The sequence below is a fragment of the Rana temporaria genome, chromosome 7 (genome assembly GCF_905171775.1).
Source record: "Rana temporaria chromosome 7, aRanTem1.1, whole genome shotgun sequence".
NCBI classification, from domain to species: Eukaryota; Metazoa; Chordata; class Amphibia; order Anura; family Ranidae; genus Rana; species Rana temporaria.
This window is the reverse complement of record NC_053495.1, coordinates 25,247,581-25,268,633: the sequence shown is the minus strand read 5'-3', so window position 1 is coordinate 25,268,633 and position 21,053 is coordinate 25,247,581. Positions and strand designations below refer to the sequence as shown.

The 21,053-nt window shown below is 43.0% G+C and overlaps 30 non-coding genes across 30 annotated transcripts; all 30 read left to right on the top strand.

Moving 5' to 3' along the window:
• The first annotated feature begins 74 nt into the window (after positions 1 to 74).
• Positions 75 to 147, top strand: TRNAR-CCG. The gene has a single exon. It is a non-coding gene; the product is annotated as a tRNA-Arg (tRNA).
• Positions 148 to 797: 650 nt separating this feature from the next.
• On the top strand, positions 798 to 870 carry TRNAR-CCG. The gene has a single exon. It is a non-coding gene; the product is annotated as a tRNA-Arg (tRNA).
• Positions 871 to 1,416: 546 nt separating this feature from the next.
• TRNAR-CCG lies at positions 1,417 to 1,489 on the top strand. The gene has a single exon. It is a non-coding gene; the product is annotated as a tRNA-Arg (tRNA).
• A 711-nt stretch (positions 1,490 to 2,200) lies between these two features.
• Positions 2,201 to 2,273, top strand: TRNAR-CCG. The gene has a single exon. It is a non-coding gene; the product is annotated as a tRNA-Arg (tRNA).
• A 650-nt stretch (positions 2,274 to 2,923) lies between these two features.
• Positions 2,924 to 2,996, top strand: TRNAR-CCG. Its single transcript has one exon. It is a non-coding gene; the product is annotated as a tRNA-Arg (tRNA).
• A 546-nt stretch (positions 2,997 to 3,542) lies between these two features.
• TRNAR-CCG lies at positions 3,543 to 3,615 on the top strand. The gene has a single exon. It is a non-coding gene; the product is annotated as a tRNA-Arg (tRNA).
• Positions 3,616 to 4,326: 711 nt separating this feature from the next.
• On the top strand, positions 4,327 to 4,399 carry TRNAR-CCG. Its single transcript has one exon. It is a non-coding gene; the product is annotated as a tRNA-Arg (tRNA).
• A 650-nt stretch (positions 4,400 to 5,049) lies between these two features.
• On the top strand, positions 5,050 to 5,122 carry TRNAQ-CUG. The gene has a single exon. It is a non-coding gene; the product is annotated as a tRNA-Gln (tRNA).
• Positions 5,123 to 5,668: 546 nt separating this feature from the next.
• TRNAR-CCG lies at positions 5,669 to 5,741 on the top strand. Its single transcript has one exon. It is a non-coding gene; the product is annotated as a tRNA-Arg (tRNA).
• A 709-nt stretch (positions 5,742 to 6,450) lies between these two features.
• On the top strand, positions 6,451 to 6,523 carry TRNAR-CCG. Its single transcript has one exon. It is a non-coding gene; the product is annotated as a tRNA-Arg (tRNA).
• Positions 6,524 to 7,173: 650 nt separating this feature from the next.
• TRNAQ-CUG lies at positions 7,174 to 7,246 on the top strand. Its single transcript has one exon. It is a non-coding gene; the product is annotated as a tRNA-Gln (tRNA).
• A 546-nt stretch (positions 7,247 to 7,792) lies between these two features.
• TRNAR-CCG lies at positions 7,793 to 7,865 on the top strand. Its single transcript has one exon. It is a non-coding gene; the product is annotated as a tRNA-Arg (tRNA).
• A 711-nt stretch (positions 7,866 to 8,576) lies between these two features.
• Positions 8,577 to 8,649, top strand: TRNAR-CCG. The gene has a single exon. It is a non-coding gene; the product is annotated as a tRNA-Arg (tRNA).
• A 650-nt stretch (positions 8,650 to 9,299) lies between these two features.
• TRNAR-CCG lies at positions 9,300 to 9,372 on the top strand. The gene has a single exon. It is a non-coding gene; the product is annotated as a tRNA-Arg (tRNA).
• A 546-nt stretch (positions 9,373 to 9,918) lies between these two features.
• On the top strand, positions 9,919 to 9,991 carry TRNAR-CCG. Its single transcript has one exon. It is a non-coding gene; the product is annotated as a tRNA-Arg (tRNA).
• A 711-nt stretch (positions 9,992 to 10,702) lies between these two features.
• On the top strand, positions 10,703 to 10,775 carry TRNAR-CCG. The gene has a single exon. It is a non-coding gene; the product is annotated as a tRNA-Arg (tRNA).
• A 650-nt stretch (positions 10,776 to 11,425) lies between these two features.
• TRNAR-CCG lies at positions 11,426 to 11,498 on the top strand. The gene has a single exon. It is a non-coding gene; the product is annotated as a tRNA-Arg (tRNA).
• A 546-nt stretch (positions 11,499 to 12,044) lies between these two features.
• TRNAR-CCG lies at positions 12,045 to 12,117 on the top strand. Its single transcript has one exon. It is a non-coding gene; the product is annotated as a tRNA-Arg (tRNA).
• A 681-nt stretch (positions 12,118 to 12,798) lies between these two features.
• TRNAR-CCG lies at positions 12,799 to 12,871 on the top strand. The gene has a single exon. It is a non-coding gene; the product is annotated as a tRNA-Arg (tRNA).
• A 546-nt stretch (positions 12,872 to 13,417) lies between these two features.
• Positions 13,418 to 13,490, top strand: TRNAR-CCG. Its single transcript has one exon. It is a non-coding gene; the product is annotated as a tRNA-Arg (tRNA).
• A 711-nt stretch (positions 13,491 to 14,201) lies between these two features.
• TRNAR-CCG lies at positions 14,202 to 14,274 on the top strand. Its single transcript has one exon. It is a non-coding gene; the product is annotated as a tRNA-Arg (tRNA).
• A 650-nt stretch (positions 14,275 to 14,924) lies between these two features.
• TRNAR-CCG lies at positions 14,925 to 14,997 on the top strand. Its single transcript has one exon. It is a non-coding gene; the product is annotated as a tRNA-Arg (tRNA).
• A 546-nt stretch (positions 14,998 to 15,543) lies between these two features.
• TRNAR-CCG lies at positions 15,544 to 15,616 on the top strand. The gene has a single exon. It is a non-coding gene; the product is annotated as a tRNA-Arg (tRNA).
• A 711-nt stretch (positions 15,617 to 16,327) lies between these two features.
• On the top strand, positions 16,328 to 16,400 carry TRNAR-CCG. Its single transcript has one exon. It is a non-coding gene; the product is annotated as a tRNA-Arg (tRNA).
• Positions 16,401 to 17,080: 680 nt separating this feature from the next.
• On the top strand, positions 17,081 to 17,153 carry TRNAR-CCG. Its single transcript has one exon. It is a non-coding gene; the product is annotated as a tRNA-Arg (tRNA).
• Positions 17,154 to 17,864: 711 nt separating this feature from the next.
• Positions 17,865 to 17,937, top strand: TRNAR-CCG. Its single transcript has one exon. It is a non-coding gene; the product is annotated as a tRNA-Arg (tRNA).
• Positions 17,938 to 18,587: 650 nt separating this feature from the next.
• On the top strand, positions 18,588 to 18,660 carry TRNAR-CCG. Its single transcript has one exon. It is a non-coding gene; the product is annotated as a tRNA-Arg (tRNA).
• Positions 18,661 to 19,206: 546 nt separating this feature from the next.
• On the top strand, positions 19,207 to 19,279 carry TRNAR-CCG. The gene has a single exon. It is a non-coding gene; the product is annotated as a tRNA-Arg (tRNA).
• Positions 19,280 to 19,990: 711 nt separating this feature from the next.
• On the top strand, positions 19,991 to 20,063 carry TRNAR-CCG. Its single transcript has one exon. It is a non-coding gene; the product is annotated as a tRNA-Arg (tRNA).
• Positions 20,064 to 20,713: 650 nt separating this feature from the next.
• Positions 20,714 to 20,786, top strand: TRNAR-CCG. Its single transcript has one exon. It is a non-coding gene; the product is annotated as a tRNA-Arg (tRNA).
• Positions 20,787 to 21,053: the final 267 nt, after the last annotated feature.

Sequence of the window (21,053 nt, the reverse complement as noted above, 5' to 3'; positions counted from 1 at the left end):
TGAGAGCACACCTTGACTTCCAATGATTTAGTCTTGAGTAGATTGGCATCCAATGAAACATGAGTGCATATATGGGCCCAGTGGCCTAATGGATAAGGCGTCAGCCTCCGGAGCTGAAGATTGTGGGTTCAAGTCCCATCTGGGTCGCTGTTCATGTTTCTCTGTTGCCATAATGGCTTCTTTCTATCCTGATTTCCAGGTCTGGATCATGTTACATTTCTCCAGAAGGTATGCCATACCTTGGAGAATCACAGATTTCCACCATCTTCTGTGCCAAGCTGCTACCCTGTTACATACTCTATGAAAAAAATAATATTCTATATAAGTATGTGTTCTCCTCCAAATTCATTCTTTTTATTGGGCTGTTGTGATCTGACTTTCTGGTAGAGGGTGGCTACATTCATTCTCCATGGTCCCACTGTATGTAAAACTGTAGACCCTCTCTTGCTTGCTCCTGAGATGGACTATAGACCATGGGATGTGTAGTATACATAGAGCACATGACAACAACTAACCTGCACAGCTCATTCCAGAGGAAAATTCAGTTTCAGCCCATGGATTCTTCAACTGAGCAGGTTTGGCCAGAGTATATCATAGGGGATTTACAGAGTAGTTACTGTTCTCAATCTGACCAAAGACCGCCATATTGAGTTATCGATGTGTCATGACTGTAGGCTCTAGAACACTGCAGATGATGTAAAGACATCTCCTCTAATTCAGATGGAAATTAACCAGAGAACAATAGATAGACTCTGAGAGCACAGCTTGGCATTCACTGACGCCATAGTGTGTATGTGGGCCCAGTGGCCTAATGGATAAGGCGTCAGCCTCCGGAGTTGAAGATTGTGGGTTCAAGTCCCATCTGGGTCGATGTTTATGTTTCTCTGTTGCCATAATGGCATCAGAAGATGAATTCCAGATATGGATCTAATTGTATAGTTACATTGCTCCAGCTTGGACCACTGAATGTATGCATAAGCCATGCCTGTGGCACCCAATGATGTCATGGTGCTCATATGGGCCCAGTGGCCTAATGGATAAGGCGTCAGCCTCCGGAGCTAAAGATTGTGGGTTTGTTTGTTTGCGCCCCCAAAAATTTTGAGCACCAGCCTCCCCTGAGTGTACATAGAGTAATGCACATGACCACAACTAACCTGCATAGCTCATTCCAGAGGAAACATCTGTTTCAGCCCATGGATTCTTCAACTGAGCAGGTTTGGCCAGAGTATATTATAGGGGATTTACAGAGTAGTTACTGTTCTCAATCTGACCAAAGACCAATGATGTGAAGAAATCTCCTCTAATTCAGAAGCAAATTAACCAGAGAAGAAAAGATAGACTTTGAGAGCACACCTTGACTTCCAATGATTTAGTCTTGAGTAGATTGGCATCCAATGAAACATGAGTGCATATATGGGCCCAGTGGCCTAATGGATAAGGCGTCAGCCTCCGGAGCTGAAGATTGTGGGTTCAAGTCCCATCTGGGTCGCTGTTCATGTATCTCTGTTGCCATAATGGCTTCTTTCTATCCTGATTTCCAGGTCTGGATCATGTTACATTTCTCCAGAAGGTATGCTATACCTTGGAGAATCACAGATTTCCATCATCTTCTGTGCCAAGCTGCTACCCTGTTACATACTCTATGAAAAAAATAATATTCTATATAAGTATGTGTTCTTAACTTAAATACATTCTATTGCTCTCAGCCTCCTCTAAATTCATTCTTTTTATTGGGCTGTTGTGATCTGACTTTCTGGTAGAGGGTGGCTACATTCATTCTCCATGGTCCCACTGTATGTAAAACTGTAGACCCTCTCTTGCTTGCTCCTGAGATGGACTATAGACCATGGGATGTGTAGTATACATAGAGCACATGACAACAACTAACCTGCACAGCTCATTCCAGAGGAAAATTCAGTTTCAGCCCATGGATTCTTCAACTGAGCAGGTTTGGCCAGAGTATATCATAGGGGATTTACAGAGTAGTTACTGTTCTCAATCTGACCAAAGACCGCCATGTTGAGTTATCGATGTGTCATGACTGTAGGCTCTAGAACACTGCAGATGATGTAAAGACATCTCCTCTAATTCAGAAGCAAATTAACCAGAGAACAAAAGATAGACTTTGAGAGCACACCTTGACTTCCAATGATTTAGTCTTGAGTAGATTGGCATCCAATGAAACATGAGTGCATATATGGGCCCAGTGGCCTAATGGATAAGGCGTCAGCCTCCGGAGCTGAAGATTGTGGGTTCAAGTCCCATCTGGGTCGCTGTTCATGTTTCTCTGTTGCCATAATGGCTTCTTTCTATCCTGATTTCCAGGTCTGGATCATGTTACATTTCTCCAGAAGGTATGCCATACCTTGGAGAATCACAGATTTCCACCATCTTCTGTGCCAAGCTGCTACCCTGTTACATACTCTATGAAAAAAATAATATTCTATATAAGTATGTGTTCTCCTCCAAATTCATTCTTTTTTTTGGGCTGTTGTGATCTGACTTTCTGGTAGAGGGTGGCTACATTCATTCTCCATGGTCCCACTGTATGTAAAACTGTAGACCCTCTCTTGCTTGCTCCTGAGATGGACTATAGACCATGGGATGTGTAGTATACATAGAGCACATGACAACAACTAAACTGCACAGCTCATTCCAGAGGAAAATTCAGTTTCAGCCCATGGATTCTTCAACTGAGCAGGTTTGGCCAGAGTATATCATAGGGGATTTACAGAGTAGTTACTGTTCTCAATCTGACCAAAGACCGCCATATTGAGTTATCGATGTGTCATGACTGTAGGCTCTAGAACACTGCAGATGATGTAAAGACATCTCCTCTAATTCAGATGGAAATTAACCAGAGAACAATAGATAGACTCTGAGAGCACAGCTTGGCATTCACTGACGCCACAGTGTGTATGTGGGCCCAGTGGCCTAATGGATAAGGCGTCAGCCTCCGGAGCTGAAGATTGTGGGTTCAAGTCCCATCTGGGTCGATGTTTATGTTTCTCTGTTGCCATAATGGCATCAGAAGATGAATTCCAGATATGGATCTAATTGTATAGTTACATTGCTCCAGCTTGGACCACTGAATGTATGCATAAGCCATGCCTGTGGCACCCAATGATGTCATGGTGCTCATATGGGCCCAGTGGCCTAATGGATAAGGCGTCAGCCTCCGGAGCTAAAGATTGTGGGTTTGTTTGTTTGCGCCCCCAAAAATTTTGAGCACCAGCCTCCCCTGAGTGTACATAGAGTAATGCACATGACCACAACTAACCTGCATAGCTCATTCCAGAGGAAACATCTGTTTCAGCCCATGGATTCTTCAACTGAGCAGGTTTGGCCAGAGTATATTATAGGGGATTTACAGAGTAGTTACTATTCTCAATCTGACCAAAGACCAATGATGTGAAGAAATCTCCTCTAATTCAGAAGCAAATTAACCAGAGAACAAAAGATAGACTTTGAGAGCACACCTTGACTTCCAATGATTTAGTCTTGAGTAGATTGGCATCCAATGAAACATGAGTGCATATATGGGCCCAGTGGCCTAATGGATAAGGCGTCAGCCTCCGGAGCTGAAGATTGTGGGTTCAAGTCCCATCTGGGTCGCTGTTCATGTATCTCTGTTGCCATAATGGCTTCTTTCTATCCTGATTTCCAGGTCTGGATCATGTTACATTTCTCCAGAAGGTATGCTATACCTTGGAGAATCACAGATTTCCATCATCTTCTGTGCCAAGCTGCTACCCTGTTACATACTCTATGAAAAAAATAATATTCTATATAAGTATGTGTTCTTAACTTAAATACATTCTATTGCTCTCAGCCTCCTCTAAATTCATTCTTTTTATTGGGCTGTTGTGATCTGACTTTCTGGTAGAGGGTGGCTACATTCATTCTCCATGGTCCCACTGTATGTAAAACTGTAGACCCTCTCTTGCTTGCTCCTGAGATGGACTATAGACCATGGGATGTGTAGTATACATAGAGCACATGACAACAACTAACCTGCACAGCTCATTCCAGAGGAAAATTCAGTTTCAGCCCATGGATTCTTCAACTGAGCAGGTTTGGCCAGAGTATATCATAGGGGATTTACAGAGTAGTTACTGTTCTCAATCTGACCAAAGACCGCCATGTTGAGTTATCGATGTGTCATGACTGTAGGCTCTAGAACACTGCAGATGATGTAAAGACATCTCCTCTAATTCAGAAGCAAATTAACCAGAGAACAAAAGATAGACTTTGAGAGCACACCTTGACTTCCAATGATTTAGTCTTGAGTAGATTGGCATCCAATGAAACATGAGTGCATATATGGGCCCAGTGGCCTAATGGATAAGGCGTCAGCCTCCGGAGCTGAAGATTGTGGGTTCAAGTCCCATCTGGGTCGCTGTTCATGTTTCTCTGTTGCCATAATGGCTTCTTTCTATCCTGATTTCCAGGTCTGGATCATGTTACATTTCTCCAGAAGGTATGCCATACCTTGGAGAATCACAGATTTCCACCATCTTCTGTGCCAAGCTGCTACCCTGTTACATACTCTATGAAAAAAATAATATTCTATATAAGTATGTGTTCTCCTCCAAATTCATTCTTTTTATTGGGCTGTTGTGATCTGACTTTCTGGTAGAGGGTGGCTACATTCATTCTCCATGGTCCCACTGTATGTAAAACTGTAGACCCTCTCTTGCTTGCTCCTGAGATGGACTATAGACCATGGGATGTGTAGTATACATAGAGCACATGACAACAACTAACCTGCACAGCTCATTCCAGAGGAAAATTCAGTTTCAGCCCATGGATTCTTCAACTGAGCAGGTTTGGCCAGAGTATATCATAGGGGATTTACAGAGTAGTTACTGTTCTCAATCTGACCAAAGACCGCCATATTGAGTTATCGATGTGTCATGACTGTAGGCTCTAGAACACTGCAGATGATGTAAAGACATCTCCTCTAATTCAGATGGAAATTAACCAGAGAACAATAGATAGACTCTGAGAGCACAGCTTGGCATTCACTGACGCCATAGTGTGTATGTGGGCCCAGTGGCCTAATGGATAAGGCGTCAGCCTCTGGAGCTGAAGATTGTGGGTTCAAGTCCCATCTGGGTCGATGTTTATGTTTCTCTGTTGCCATAATGGCATCAGAAGATGAATTCCAGATATGGATCTAATTGTATAGTTACATTGCTCCAGCTTGGACCACTGAATGTATGCATAAGCCATGCCTGTGGCACCCAATGATGTCATGGTGCTCATATGGGCCCAGTGGCCTAATGGATAAGGCGTCAGCCTCCGGAGCTAAAGATTGTGGGTTTGTTTGTTTGCGCCCCCAAAAATTTTGAGCACCAGCCTCCCCTGAGTGTACATAGAGTAATGCACATGACCACAACTAACCTGCATAGCTCATTCCAGAGGAAACATCTGTTTCAGCCCATGGATTCTTCAACTGAGCAGGTTTGGCCAGAGTATATTATAGGGGATTTACAGAGTAGTTACTATTCTCAATCTGACCAAAGACCAATGATGTGAAGAAATCTCCTCTAATTCAGAAGCAAATTAACCAGAGAACAAAAGATAGACTTTGAGAGCACACCTTGACTTCCAATGATTTAGTCTTGAGTAGATTGGCATCCAATGAAACATGAGTGCATATATGGGCCCAGTGGCCTAATGGATAAGGCGTCAGCCTCCGGAGCTGAAGATTGTGGGTTCAAGTCCCATCTGGGTCGCTGTTCATGTATCTCTGTTGCCATAATGGCTTCTTTCTATCCTGATTTCCAGGTCTGGATCATGTTACATTTCTCCAGAAGGTATGCTATACCTTGGAGAATCACAGATTTCCATCATCTTCTGTGCCAAGCTGCTACCCTGTTACATACTCTATGAAAAAAATAATATTCTATATAAGTATGTGTTCTTAACTTAAATACATTCTATTGCTCTCAGCCTCCTCTAAATTCATTCTTTTTATTGGGCTGTTGTGATCTGACTTTCTGGTAGAGGGTGGCTACATTCATTCTCCATGGTCCCACTGTATGTAAAACTGTAGACCCTCTCTTGCTTGCTCCTGAGATGGACTATAGACCATGGGATGTGTAGTATACATAGAGCACATGACAACAACTAAACTGCACAGCTCATTCCAGAGGAAAATTCAGTTTCAGCCCATGGATTCTTCAACTGAGCAGGTTTGGCCAGAGTATATCATAGGGGATTTACAGAGTAGTTACTGTTCTCAATCTGACCAAAGACCGCCATGTTGAGTTATCGATGTGTCATGACTGTAGGCTCTAGAACACTGCAGATGATGTAAAGATCTCCTCTAATTCAGAAGCAAATTAACCAGAGAACAAAAGATAGACTTTGAGAGCACACCTTGACTTCCAATGATTTAGTCTTGAGTAGATTGGCATCCAATGAAACATGAGTGCATATATGGGCCCAGTGGCCTAATGGATAAGGCGTCAGCCTCCGGAGCTGAAGATTGTGGGTTCAAGTCCCATCTGGGTCGCTGTTCATGTTTCTCTGTTGCCATAATGGCTTCTTTCTATCCTGATTTCCAGGTCTGGATCATGTTACATTTCTCCAGAAGGTATGCCATACCTTGGAGAATCACAGATTTCCACCATCTTCTGTGCCAAGCTGCTACCCTGTTACATACTCTATGAAAAAAATAATATTCTATATAAGTATGTGTTCTCCTCCAAATTCATTCTTTTTATTGGGCTGTTGTGATCTGACTTTCTGGTAGAGGGTGGCTACATTCATTCTCCATGGTCCCACTGTATGTAAAACTGTAGACCCTCTCTTGCTTGCTCCTGAGATGGACTATAGACCATGGTATGTGTAGTATACATAGAGCACATGACAACAACTAACCTGCACAGCTCATTCCAGAGGAAAATTCAGTTTCAGCCCATGGATTCTTCAACTGAGCAGGTTTGGCCAGAGTATATCATAGGGGATTTACAGAGTAGTTACTGTTCTCAATCTGACCAAAGACCGCCATATTGAGTTATCGATGTGTCATGACTGTAGGCTCTAGAACACTGCAGATGATGTAAAGACATCTCCTGTAATTCAGATGGAAATTAACCAGAGAACAATAGATAGACTCTGAGAGCACAGCTTGGCATTCACTGACGCCATAGTGTGTATGTGGGCCCAGTGGCCTAATGGATAAGGCGTCAGCCTCTGGAGCTGAAGATTGTGGGTTCAAGTCCCATCTGGGTCGATGTTTATGTTTCTCTGTTGCCATAATGGCATCAGAAGATGAATTCCAGATATGGATCTAATTGTATAGTTACATTGCTCCAGCTTGGACCACTGAATGTATGCATAAGCCATGCCTGTGGCACCCAATGATGTCATGGTGCTCATATGGGCCCAGTGGCCTAATGGATAAGGCGTCAGCCTCCGGAGCTAAAGATTGTGGGTTTGTTTGTTTGCGCCCCCAAAAATTTTGAGCACCAGCCTCCCCTGAGTGTACATAGAGTAATGCACATGACCACAACTAACCTGCATAGCTCATTCCAGAGGAAACATCTGTTTCAGCCCATGGATTCTTCAACTGAGCAGGTTTGGCCAGAGTATATTATAGGGGATTTACAGAGTAGTTACTATTCTCAATCTGACCAAAGACCAATGATGTGAAGAAATCTCCTCTAATTCAGAAGCAAATTAACCAGAGAACAAACAATAGACTTTGAGAGCACACCTTGACTTCCAATGATTTAGTCTTGAGTAGATTGGCATCCAATGAAACATGAGTGCGTATATGGGCCCAGTGGCCTAATGGATAAGGCGTCAGCCTCCGGAGCTGAAGATTGTGGGTTCAAGTCCCATCTGGGTCGCTGTTCATGTATCTCTGTTGCCATAATGGCTTCTTTCTATCCTGATTTCCAGGTCTGGATCATGTTACATTTCTCCAGAAGGTATGCTATACCTTGGAGAATCACAGATTTCCATCATCTTCTGTGCCAAGCTGCTACCCTGTTACATACTCTATGAAAAAAATAATATTCTATATAAGTATGTGTTCTTAACTTAAATACATTCTATTGCTCTCAGCCTCCTCTAAATTCATTCTTTTTATTGGGCTGTTGTGATCTGACTTTCTGGTAGAGGGTGGCTACATTCATTCTCCATGGTCCCACTGTATGTAAAACTGTAGACCCTCTCTTGCTTGCTCCTGAGATGGACTATAGACCATGGGATGTGTAGTATACATAGAGCACATGACAACAACTAACCTGCACAGCTCATTCCAGAGGAAAATTCAGTTTCAGCCCATGGATTCTTCAACTGAGCAGGTTTGGCCAGAGTATATCATAGGGGATTTACAGAGTAGTTACTGTTCTCAATCTGACCAAAGACCGCCATGTTGAGTTATCGATGTGTCATGACTGTAGGCTCTAGAACACTGCAGATGATGTAAAGACATCTCCTCTAATTCAGAAGCAAATTAACCAGAGAACAAAAGATAGACTTTGAGAGCACACCTTGACTTCCAATGATTTAGTCTTGAGTAGATTGGCATCCAATGAAACATGAGTGCATATATGGGCCCAGTGGCCTAATGGATAAGGCGTCAGCCTCCGGAGCTGAAGATTGTGGGTTCAAGTCCCATCTGGGTCGCTGTTCATGTTTCTCTGTTGCCATAATGGCTTCTTTCTATCCTGATTTCCAGGTCTGGATCATGTTACATTTCTCCAGAAGGTATGCCATACCTTGGAGAATCACAGATTTCCACCATCTTCTGTGCCAAGCTGCTACCCTGTTACATACTCTATGAAAAAAATAATATTCTATATAAGTATGTGTTCTCCTCCAAATTCATTCTTTTTATTGGGCTGTTGTGATCTGACTTTCTGGTAGAGGGTGGCTACATTCATTCTCCATGGTCCCACTGTATGTAAAACTGTAGACCCTCTCTTGCTTGCTCCTGAGATGGACTATAGACCATGGGATGTGTAGTATACATAGAGCACATGACAACAACTAACCTGCACAGCTCATTCCAGAGGAAAATTCAGTTTCAGCCCATGGATTCTTCAACTGAGCAGGTTTGGCCAGAGTATATCATAGGGGATTTACAGAGTAGTTACTGTTCTCAATCTGACCAAAGACCGCCATATTGAGTTATCGATGTGTCATGACTGTAGGCTCTAGAACACTGCAGATGATGTAAAGACATCTCCTCTAATTCAGATGGAAATTAACCAGAGAACAATAGATAGACTCTGAGAGCACAGCTTGGCATTCACTGACGCCATAGTGTGTATGTGGGCCCAGTGGCCTAATGGATAAGGCGTCAGCCTCCGGAGCTGAAGATTGTGGGTTCAAGTCCCATCTGGGTCGATGTTTATGTTTCTCTGTTGCCATAATGGCATCAGAAGATGAATTCCAGATATGGATCTAATTGTATAGTTACATTGCTCCAGCTTGGACCACTGAATGTATGCATAAGCCATGCCTGTGGCACCCAATGATGTCATGGTGCTCATATGGGCCCAGTGGCCTAATGGATAAGGCGTCAGCCTCCGGAGCTAAAGATTGTGGGTTTGTTTGTTTGCGCCCCCAAAAATTTTGAGCACCAGCCTCCCCTGAGTGTACATAGAGTAATGCACATGACCACAACTAACCTGCATAGCTCATTCCAGAGGAAACATCTGTTTCAGCCCATGGATTCTTCAACTGAGCAGGTTTGGCCAGAGTATATTATAGGGGATTTACAGAGTAGTTACTATTCTCAATCTGACCAAAGACCAATGATGTGAAGAAATCTCCTCTAATTCAGAAGCAAATTAACCAGAGAACAAAAGATAGACTTTGAGAGCACACCTTGACTTCCAATGATTTAGTCTTGAGTAGATTGGCATCCAATGAAACATGAGTGCATATATGGGCCCAGTGGCCTAATGGATAAGGCGTCAGCCTCCGGAGCTGAAGATTGTGGGTTCAAGTCCCATCTGGGTCGCTGTTCATGTATCTCTGTTGCCATAATGGCTTCTTTCTATCCTGATTTCCAGGTCTGGATCATGTTACATTTCTCCAGAAGGTATGCTATACCTTGGAGAATCACAGATTTCCATCATCTTCTGTGCCAAGCTGCTACCCTGTTACATACTCTATGAAAAAAATAATATTCTATATAAGTATGTGTTCTTAACTTAAATACATTCTATTGCTCTCAGCCTCCTCTAAATTCATTCTTTTTATTGGGCTGTTGTGATCTGACTTTCTGGTAGAGGGTGGCTACATTCATTCTCCATGGTCCCACTGTATGTAAAACTGTAGACCCTCTCTTGCTTGCTCCTGAGATGGACTATAGACCATGGTATGTGTAGTATACATAGAGCACATGACAACAACTAAACTGCACAGCTCATTCCAGAGGAAAATTCAGTTTCAGCCCATGGATTCTTCAACTGAGCAGGTTTGGCCAGAGTATATCATAGGGGATTTACAGAGTAGTTACTGTTCTCAATCTGACCAAAGACCGCCATGTTGAGTTATCGATGTGTCATGACTGTAGGCTCTAGAACACTGCAGATGATGTAAAGACATCTCCTCTAATTCAGAAGCAAATTAACCAGAGAACAAAAGATAGACTTTGAGAGCACACCTTGACTTCCAATGATTTAGTCTTGAGTAGATTGGCATCCAATGAAACATGAGTGCATATATGGGCCCAGTGGCCTAATGGATAAGGCGTCAGCCTCCGGAGCTGAAGATTGTGGGTTCAAGTCCCATCTGGGTCGCTGTTCATGTTTCTCTGTTGCCATAATGGCTTCTTTCTATCCTGATTTCCAGGTCTGGATCATGTTACATTTCTCCAGAAGGTATGCCATACCTTGGAGAATCACAGATTTCCACCATCTTCTGTGCCAACCTGCTACCCTGTTACATACTCTATGAAAAAAATAATATTCTATATAAGTATGTGTTCTCCTCCAAATTCATTCTTTTTATTGGGCTGTTGTGATCTGACTTTCTGGTAGAGGGTGGCTACATTCATTCTCCATGGTCCCACTGTATGTAAAACTGTAGACCCTCTCTTGCTTGCTCCTGAGATGGACTATAGACCATGGGATGTGTAGTATACATAGAGCACATGACAACAACTAACCTGCACAGCTCATTCCAGAGGAAAATTCAGTTTCAGCCCATGGATTCTTCAACTGAGCAGGTTTGGCCAGAGTATATCATAGGGGATTTACAGAGTAGTTACTGTTCTCAATCTGACCAAAGACCGCCATATTGAGTTATCGATGTGTCATGACTGTAGGCTCTAGAACACTGCAGATGATGTAAAGACATCTCCTCTAATTCAGATGGAAATTAACCAGAGAACAATAGATAGACTCTGAGAGCACAGCTTGGCATTCACTGACGCCGTAGTGTGTATGTGGGCCCAGTGGCCTAATGGATAAGGCGTCAGCCTCCGGAGTTGAAGATTGTGGGTTCAAGTCCCATCTGGGTCGATGTTTATGTTTCTCTGTTGCCATAATGGCATCAGAAGATGAATTCCAGATATGGATCTAATTGTATAGTTACATTGCTCCAGCTTGGACCACTGAATGTATGCATAAGCCATGCCTGTGGCACCCAATGATGTCATGGTGCTCATATGGGCCCAGTGGCCTAATGGATAAGGCGTCAGCCTCCGGAGCTAAAGATTGTGGGTTCGTTTGTTTGCGCCCCCAAAAATTTTGAGCACCAGCCTCCCCTGAGTGTACATAGAGTAATGCACATGACCACAACTAACCTGCATAGCTCATTCCAGAGGAAACATCTGTTTCAGCCCATGGATTCTTCAACTGAGCAGGTTTGGCCAGAGTATATTATAGGGGATTTACAGAGTAGTTACTATTCTCAATCTGACCAAAGACCAATGATGTGAAGAAATCTCCTCTAATTCAGAAGCAAATTAACCAGAGAACAAAAGATAGACTTTGAGAGCACACCTTGACTTCCAATGATTTAGTCTTGAGTAGATTGGCATCCAATGAAACATGAGTGCATATATGGGCCCAGTGGCCTAATGGATAAGGCGTCAGCCTCCGGAGCTGAAGATTGTGGGTTCAAGTCCCATCTGGGTCGCTGTTCATGTATCTCTGTTGCCATAATGGCTTCTTTCTATCCTGATTTCCAGGTCTGGATCATGTTACATTTCTCCAGAAGGTATGCCATACCTTGGAGAATCACAGATTTCCACCATCTTCTGTGCCAAGCTGCTACCCTGTTACATACTCTATGAAAAAAATAATATTCTATATAAGTATGTGTTCTTAACTTAAATACATTCTATTGCTCTCAGCCTCCTCCAAATTCATTCTTTTTATTGGGCTGTTGTGATCTGACTTTCTGGTAGAGGGTGGCTACATTCATTCTCCATGGTCCCACTGTATGTAAAACTGTAGACCCTCTCTTGCTTGCTCCTGAGATGGACTATAGACCATGGGATGTGTAGTATACATAGAGCACATGACAACAACTAACCTGCACAGCTCATTCCAGAGGAAAATTCAGTTTCAGCCCATGGATTCTTCAACTGAGCAGGTTTGGCCAGAGTATATCATAGGGGATTTACAGAGTAGTTACTGTTCTCAATCTGACCAAAGACCGCCATATTGAGTTATCGATGTGTCATGACTGTAGGCTCTAGAACACTGCAGATGATGTAAAGACATCTCCTCTAATTCAGATGGAAATTAACCAGAGAACAATAGATAGACTCTGAGAGCACAGCTTGGCATTCACTGACGCCATAGTGTGTATGTGGGCCCAGTGGCCTAATGGATAAGGCGTCAGCCTCCGGAGCTGAAGATTGTGGGTTCAAGTCCCATCTGGGTCGATGTTTATGTTTCTCTGTTGCCATAATGGCATCAGAAGATGAATTCCAGATATGGATCTAATTGTATAGTTACATTGCTCCAGCTTGGACCACTGAATGTATGCATAAGCCATGCCTGTGGCACCCAATGATGTCATGGTGCTCATATGGGCCCAGTGGCCTAATGGATAAGGCGTCAGCCTCCGGAGCTAAAGATTGTGGGTTCGTTTGTTTGCGCCCCCAAAAATTTTGAGCACCAGCCTCCCCTGAGTGTACATAGAGTAATGCACATGACCACAACTAACCTGCATAGCTCATTCCAGAGGAAACATCTGTTTCAGCCCATGGATTCTTCAACTGAGCAGGTTTGGCCAGAGTATATTATAGGGGATTTACAGAGTAGTTACTATTCTCAATCTGACCAAAGACCAATGATGTGAAGAAATCTCCTCTAATTCAGAAGCAAATTAACCAGAGAAGAAAAGATAGACTTTGAGAGCACACCTTGACTTCCAATGATTTAGTCTTGAGTAGATTGGCATCCAATGAAACATGAGTGCATATATGGGCCCAGTGGCCTAATGGATAAGGCGTCAGCCTCCGGAGCTGAAGATTGTGGGTTCAAGTCCCATCTGGGTCGCTGTTCATGTATCTCTGTTGCCATAATGGCTTCTTTCTATCCTGATTTCCAGGTCTGGATCATGTTACATTTCTCCAGAAGGTATGCTATACCTTGGAGAATCACAGATTTCCATCATCTTCTGTGCCAAGCTGCTACCCTGTTACATACTCTATGAAAAAAATAATATTCTATATAAGTATGTGTTCTTAACTTAAATACATTCTATTGCTCTCAGCCTCCTCTAAATTCATTCTTTTTATTGGGCTGTTGTGATCTGACTTTCTGGTAGAGGGTGGCTACATTCATTCTCCATGGTCCCACTGTATGTAAAACTGTAGACCCTCTCTTGCTTGCTCCTGAGATGGACTATAGACCATGGGATGTGTAGTATACATAGAGCACATGACAACAACTAACCTGCACAGCTCATTCCAGAGGAAAATTCAGTTTCAGCCCATGGATTCTTCAACTGAGCAGGTTTGGCCAGAGTATATCATAGGGGATTTACAGAGTAGTTACTGTTCTCAATCTGACCAAAGACCGCCATGTTGAGTTATCGATGTGTCATGACTGTAGGCTCTAGAACACTGCAGATGATGTAAAGACATCTCCTCTAATTCAGAAGCAAATTAACCAGAGAAGAAAAGATAGACTTTGAGAGCACACCTTGACTTCCAATGATTTAGTCTTGAGTAGATTGGCATCCAATGAAACATGAGTGCATATATGGGCCCAGTGGCCTAATGGATAAGGCGTCAGCCTCCGGAGCTGAAGATTGTGGGTTCAAGTCCCATCTGGGTCGCTGTTCATGTTTCTCTGTTGCCATAATGGCTTCTTTCTATCCTGATTTCCAGGTCTGGATCATGTTACATTTCTCCAGAAGGTATGCCATACCTTGGAGAATCACAGATTTCCACCATCTTCTGTGCCAACCTGCTACCCTGTTACATACTCTATGAAAAAAATAATATTCTATATAAGTATGTGTTCTCCTCCAAATTCATTCTTTTTATTGGGCTGTTGTGATCTGACTTTCTGGTAGAGGGTGGCTACATTCATTCTCCATGGTCCCACTGTATGTAAAACTGTAGACCCTCTCTTGCTTGCTCCTGAGATGGACTATAGACCATGGGATGTGTAGTATACATAGAGCACATGACAACAACTAACCTGCACAGCTCATTCCAGAGGAAAATTCAGTTTCAGCCCATGGATTCTTCAACTGAGCAGGTTTGGCCAGAGTATATCATAGGGGATTTACAGAGTAGATACTGTTCTCAATCTGACCAAAGACAACCATATTGAGTTATCATTGTGTCATGACTGTAGGCTCTAGAACACTGCAGATGATGTAAAGACATCTCCTCTAATCCAGATGGAAATTAACCAGAGAACAATAGATAGACTCTGAGAGCACAGCTTGGCATTCACTGACGCCATAGTGTGTATGTGGGCCCAGTGGCCTAATGGATAAGGCGTCAGCCTCCGGAGCTGAAGATTGTGGGTTCAAGTCCCATCTGGGTCGATGTTTATGTTTCTCTGTTGCCATAATGGCATCAGAAGATGAATTCCAGATATGGATCTAATTGTATAGTTACATTGCTCCAGCTTGGACCACTGAATGTATGCATAAGCCATGCCTGTGGCACCCAATGATGTCATGGTGCTCATATGGGCCCAGTGGCCTAATGGATAAGGCGTCAGCCTCCGGAGCTAAAGATTGTGGGTTCGTTTGTTTGCGCCCCCAAAAATTTTGAGCACCAGCCTCCCCTGAGTGTACATAGAGTAATGCACATGACCACAACTAACCTGCATAGCTCATTCCAGAGGAAACATCTGTTTCAGCCCATGGATTCTTCAACTGAGCAGGTTTGGCCAGAGTATATTATAGGGGATTTACAGAGTAGTTACTATTCTCAATCTGACCAAAGACCAATGATGTGAAGAAATCTCCTCTAATTCAGAAGCAAATTAACCAGAGAAGAAAAGATAGACTTTGAGAGCACACCTTGACTTCCAATGATTTAGTCTTGAGTAGATTGGCATCCAATGAAACATGAGTGCATATATGGGCCCAGTGGCCTAATGGATAAGGCGTCAGCCTCCGGAGCTGAAGATTGTGGGTTCAAGTCCCATCTGGGTCGCTGTTCATGTATCTCTGTTGCCATAATGGCTTCTTTCTATCCTGATTTCCAGGTCTGGATCATGTTACATTTCTCCAGAAGGTATGCTATACCTTGGAGAATCACAGATTTCCATCATCTTCTGTGCCAAGCTGCTACCCTGTTACATACTCTATGAAAAAAATAATATTCTATATAAGTATGTGTTCTTAACTTAAATACATTCTATTGCTCTCAGCCTCCTCTAAATTCATTCTTTTTATTGGGCTGTTGTGATCTGACTTTCTGGTAGAGGGTGGCTACATTCATTCTCCATGGTCCCACTGTATGTAAAACTGTAGACCCTCTCTTGCTTGCTCCTGAGATGGACTATAGACCATGGGATGTGTAGTATACATAGAGCACATGACAACAACTAAACTGCACAGCTCATTCCAGAGGAAAATTCAGTTTCAGCCCATGGATTCTTCAACTGAGCAGGTTTGGCCAGAGTATATCATAGGGGATTTACAGAGTAGTTACTGTTCTCAATCTGACCAAAGACCGCCATATTGAGTTATCGATGTGTCATGACTGTAGGCTCTAGAACACTGCAGATGATGTAAAGACATCTCCTCTAATTCAGAAGCAAATTAACCAGAGAACAAAAGATAGACTTTGAGAGCACACCTTGACTTCCAATGATTTAGTCTTGAGTAGATTGGCATCCAATGAAACATGAGTGCATATATGGGCCCAGTGGCCTAATGGATAAGGCGTCAGCCTCCGGAGCTGAAGATTGTGGGTTCAAGTCCCATCTGGGTCGCTGTTCATGTTTCTCTGTTGCCATAATGGCTTCTTTCTATCCTGCTTTCCAGGTCTGGATCATGTTACATTTCTCCAGAAGGTATGCCATACCTTGGAGAATCACAGATTTCCACCATCTTCTGTGCCAACCTGCTACCCTGTTACATACTCTATGAAAAAAATAATATTCTATATAAGTATGTGTTCTCCTCCAAATTCATTCTTTTTATTGGGCTGTTGTGATCTGACTTTCTGGTAGAGGGTGGCTACATTCATTCTCCATGGTCCCACTGTATGTAAAACTGTAGACCCTCTCTTGCTTGCTCCTGAGATGGACTATAGACCATGGTATGTGTAGTATACATAGAGCACATGACAACAACTAACCTGCACAGCTCATTCCAGAGGAAAATTCAGTTTCAGCCCATGGATTCTTCAACTGAGCAGGTTTGGCCAGAGTATATCATAGGGGATTTACAGAGTAGTTACTGTTCTCAATCTGACCAAAGACCGCCATATTGAGTTATCGATGTGTCATGACTGTAGGCTCTAGAACACTGCAGATGATGTAAAGACATCTCCTCTAATTCAGATGGAAATTAACCAGAGAACAATAGATAGACTCTGAGAGCACACCTTGACTTCCAATGATTTAGTCTTGAGTAGATTGGCATCCAATGAAACATGAGTGCATATATGGGCCCAGTGGCCTAATGGATAAGGCGTCAGCCTCCGGAGCTGAAGATTGTGGGTTCAAGTCCCATCTGGGTCGCTGTTCATGTATCTCTGTTGCCATAATGGCTTCTTTCTATCCTGATTTCCAGGTCTGGATCATGTTACATTTCTCCAGAAGGTATGCTATACCTTGGAGAATCACAGATTTCCATCATCTTCTGTGCCAAGCTGCTACCCTGTTACATACTCTATGAAAAAAATAATATTCTATATAAGTATGTGTTCTTAACTTAAATACATTCTATTGCTCTCAGCCTCCTCTAAATTCATTCTTTTTATTGGGCTGTTGTGATCTGACTTTCTGGTAGAGGGTGGCTACATTCATTCTCCATGGTCCCACTGTATGTAAAACTGTAGACCCTCTCTTGCTTGCTCCTGAGATGGACTATAGACCATGGGATGTGTAGTATACATAGAGCACATGACAACAACTAAACTGCACAGCTCATTCCAGAGGAAAATTCAGTTTCAGCCCATGGATTCTTCAACTGAGCAGGTTTGGCCAGAGTATATCATAGGGGATTTACAGAGTAGTTACTGTTCTCAATCTGACCAAAGACCGCCATGTTGAGTTATCGATGTGTCATGACTGTAGGCTCTAGAACACTGCAGATGATGTAAAGACATCTCCTCTAATTCAGAAGCAAATTAACCAGAGAACAAAAGATAGACTTTGAGAGCACACCTTGACTTCCAATGATTTAGTCTTGAGTAGATTGGCATCCAATGAAACATGAGTGCATATATGGGCCCAGTGGCCTAATGGATAAGGCGTCAGCCTCCGGAGCTGAAGATTGTGGGTTCAAGTCCCATCTGGGTCGCTGTTCATGTATCTCTGTTGCCATAATGGCTTCTTTCTATCCTGATTTCCAGGTCTGGATCATGTTACATTTCTCCAGAAGGTATGCCATACCTTGGAGAATCACAGATTTCCACCATCTTCTGTGCCAAGCTGCTACCCTGTTACATACTCTATGAAAAAAATAATATTCTATATAAGTATGTGTTCTCCTCCAAATTCATTCTTTTTATTGGGCTGTTGTGATCTGACTTTCTGGTAGAGGGTGGCTACATTCATTCTCCATGGTCCCACTGTATGTAAAACTGTAGACCCTCTCTTGCTTGCTCCTGAGATGGACTATAGACCATGGGATGTGTAGTATACATAGAGCACATGACAACAACTAACCTGCACAGCTCATTCCAGAGGAAAATTCAGTTTCAGCCCATGGATTCTTCAACTGAGCAGGTTTGGCCAGAGTATATCATAGGGGATTTACAGAGTAGTTACTGTTCTCAATCTGACCAAAGACCGCCATATTGAGTTATCAATGTGTCATGACTGTAGGCTCTAGAACACTGCAGATGATGTAAAGACATCTCCTCTAATTCAGATGGAAATTAACCAGAGAACAATAGATAGACTCTGAGAGCACAGCTTGGCATTCACTGACGCCGCAGTGTGTATGTGGGCCCAGTGGCCTAATGGATAAGGCGTCAGCCTCCGGAGTTGAAGATTGTGGGTTCAAGTCCCATCTGGGTCGATGTTTATGTTTCTCTGTTGCCATAATGGCATCAGAAGATGAATTCCAGATATGGATCTAATTGTATAGTTACATTGCTCCAGCTTGGACCACTGAATGTATGCATAAGCCATGCCTGTGGCACCCAATGATGTCATGGTGCTCATATGGGCCCAGTGGCCTAATGGATAAGGCGTCAGCCTCCGGAGCTAAAGATTGTGGGTTCGTTTGTTTGCGCCCCCAAAAATTTTGAGCACCAGCCTCCCCTGAGTGTACATAGAGTAATGCACATGACCACAACTAACCTGCATAGCTCATTCCAGAGGAAACATCTGTTTCAGCCCATGGATTCTTCAACTGAGCAGGTTTGGCCAGAGTATATTATAGGGGATTTACAGAGTAGTTACTATTCTCAATCTGACCAAAGACCAATGATGTGAAGAAATCTCCTCTAATTCAGAAGCAAATTAACCAGAGAAGAAAAGATAGACTTTGAGAGCACACCTTGACTTCCAATGATTTAGTCTTGAGTAGATTGGCATCCAATGAAACATGAGTGCATATATGGGCCCAGTGGCCTAATGGATAAGGCGTCAGCCTCCGGAGCTGAAGATTGTGGGTTCAAGTCCCATCTGGGTCGCTGTTCATGTATCTCTGTTGCCATAATGGCTTCTTTCTATCCTGATTTCCAGGTCTGGATCATGTTACATTTCTCCAGAAGGTATGCTATACCTTGGAGAATCACAGATTTCCATCATCTTCTGTGCCAAGCTGCTACCCTGTTACATACTCTATGAAAAAAATAATATTCTATATAAGTATGTGTTCTTAACTTAAATACATTCTATTGCTCTCAGCCTCCTCTAAATTCATTCTTTTTATTGGGCTGTTGTGATCTGACTTTCTGGTAGAGGGTGGCTACATTCATTCTCCATGGTCCCACTGTATGTAAAACTGTAGACCCTCTCTTGCTTGCTCCTGAGATGGACTATAGACCATGGTATGTGTAGTATACATAGAGCACATGACAACAACTAACCTGCACAGCTCATTCCAGAGGAAAATTCAGTTTCAGCCCATGGATTCTTCAACTGAGCAGGTTTGGCCAGAGTATATCATAGGGGATTTACAGAGTAGTTACTGTTCTCAATCTGACCAAAGACCGCCATGTTGAGTTATCGATGTGTCATGACTGTAGGCTCTAGAACACTGCAGATGATGTAAAGACATCTCCTCTAATTCAGAAGCAAATTAACCAGAGAACAAAAGATAGACTTTGAGAGCACACCTTGACTTCCAATGATTTAGTCTTGAGTAGATTGGCATCCAATGAAACATGAGTGCATATATGGGCCCAGTGGCCTAATGGATAAGGCGTCAGCCTCCGGAGCTGAAGATTGTGGGTTCAAGTCCCATCTGGGTCGCTGTTCATGTTTCTCTGTTGCCATAATGGCTTCTTTCTATCCTGATTTCCAGGTCTGGATCATGTTACATTTCTCCAGAAGGTATGCCATACCTTGGAGAATCACAGATTTCCACCATCTTCTGTGCCAAGCTGCTACCCTGTTACATACTCTATGAAAAAAATAATATTCTATATAAGTATGTGTTCTCCTCCAAATTCATTCTTTTTATTGGGCTGTTGTGATCTGACTTTCTGGTAGAGGGTGGCTACATTCATTCTCCATGGTCCCACTGTATGTAAAACTGTAGACCCTCTCTTGCTTGCTCCTGAGATGGACTATAGACCATGGTATGTGTAGTATACATAGAGCACATGACAACAACTAACCTGCACAGCTCATTCCAGAGGAAAATTCAGTTTCAGCCCATGGATTCTTCAACTGAGCAGGTTTGGCCAGAGTATATCATAGGGGATTTACAGAGTAGTTACTGTTCTCAATCTGACCAAAGACCGCCATATTGAGTTATCGATGTGTCATGACTGTAGGCTCTAGAACACTGCAGATGATGTAAAGACATCTCCTCTAATTCAGATGGAAATTAACCAGAGAACAATAGATAGACTCTGAGAGCACAGCTTGGCATTCACTGACGCCATAGTGTGTATGTGGGCCCAGTGGCCTAATGGATAAGGCGTCAGCCTCCGGAGCTGAAGATTGTGGGTTCAAGTCCCATCTGGGTCGATGTTTATGTTTCTCTGTTGCCATAATGGCATCAGAAGATGAATTCCAGATATGGATCTAATTGTATAGTTACATTGCTCCAGCTTGGACCACTGAATGTATGCATAAGCCATGCCTGTGGCACCCAATGATGTCATGGTGCTCATATGGGCCCAGTGGCCTAATGGATAAGGCGTCAGCCTCCGGAGCTAAAGATTGTGGGTTTGTTTGTTTGCGCCCCCCGCCCAAAATGTTGAGCACCAGCCTTCCCTGAGTGTACATAGAGTA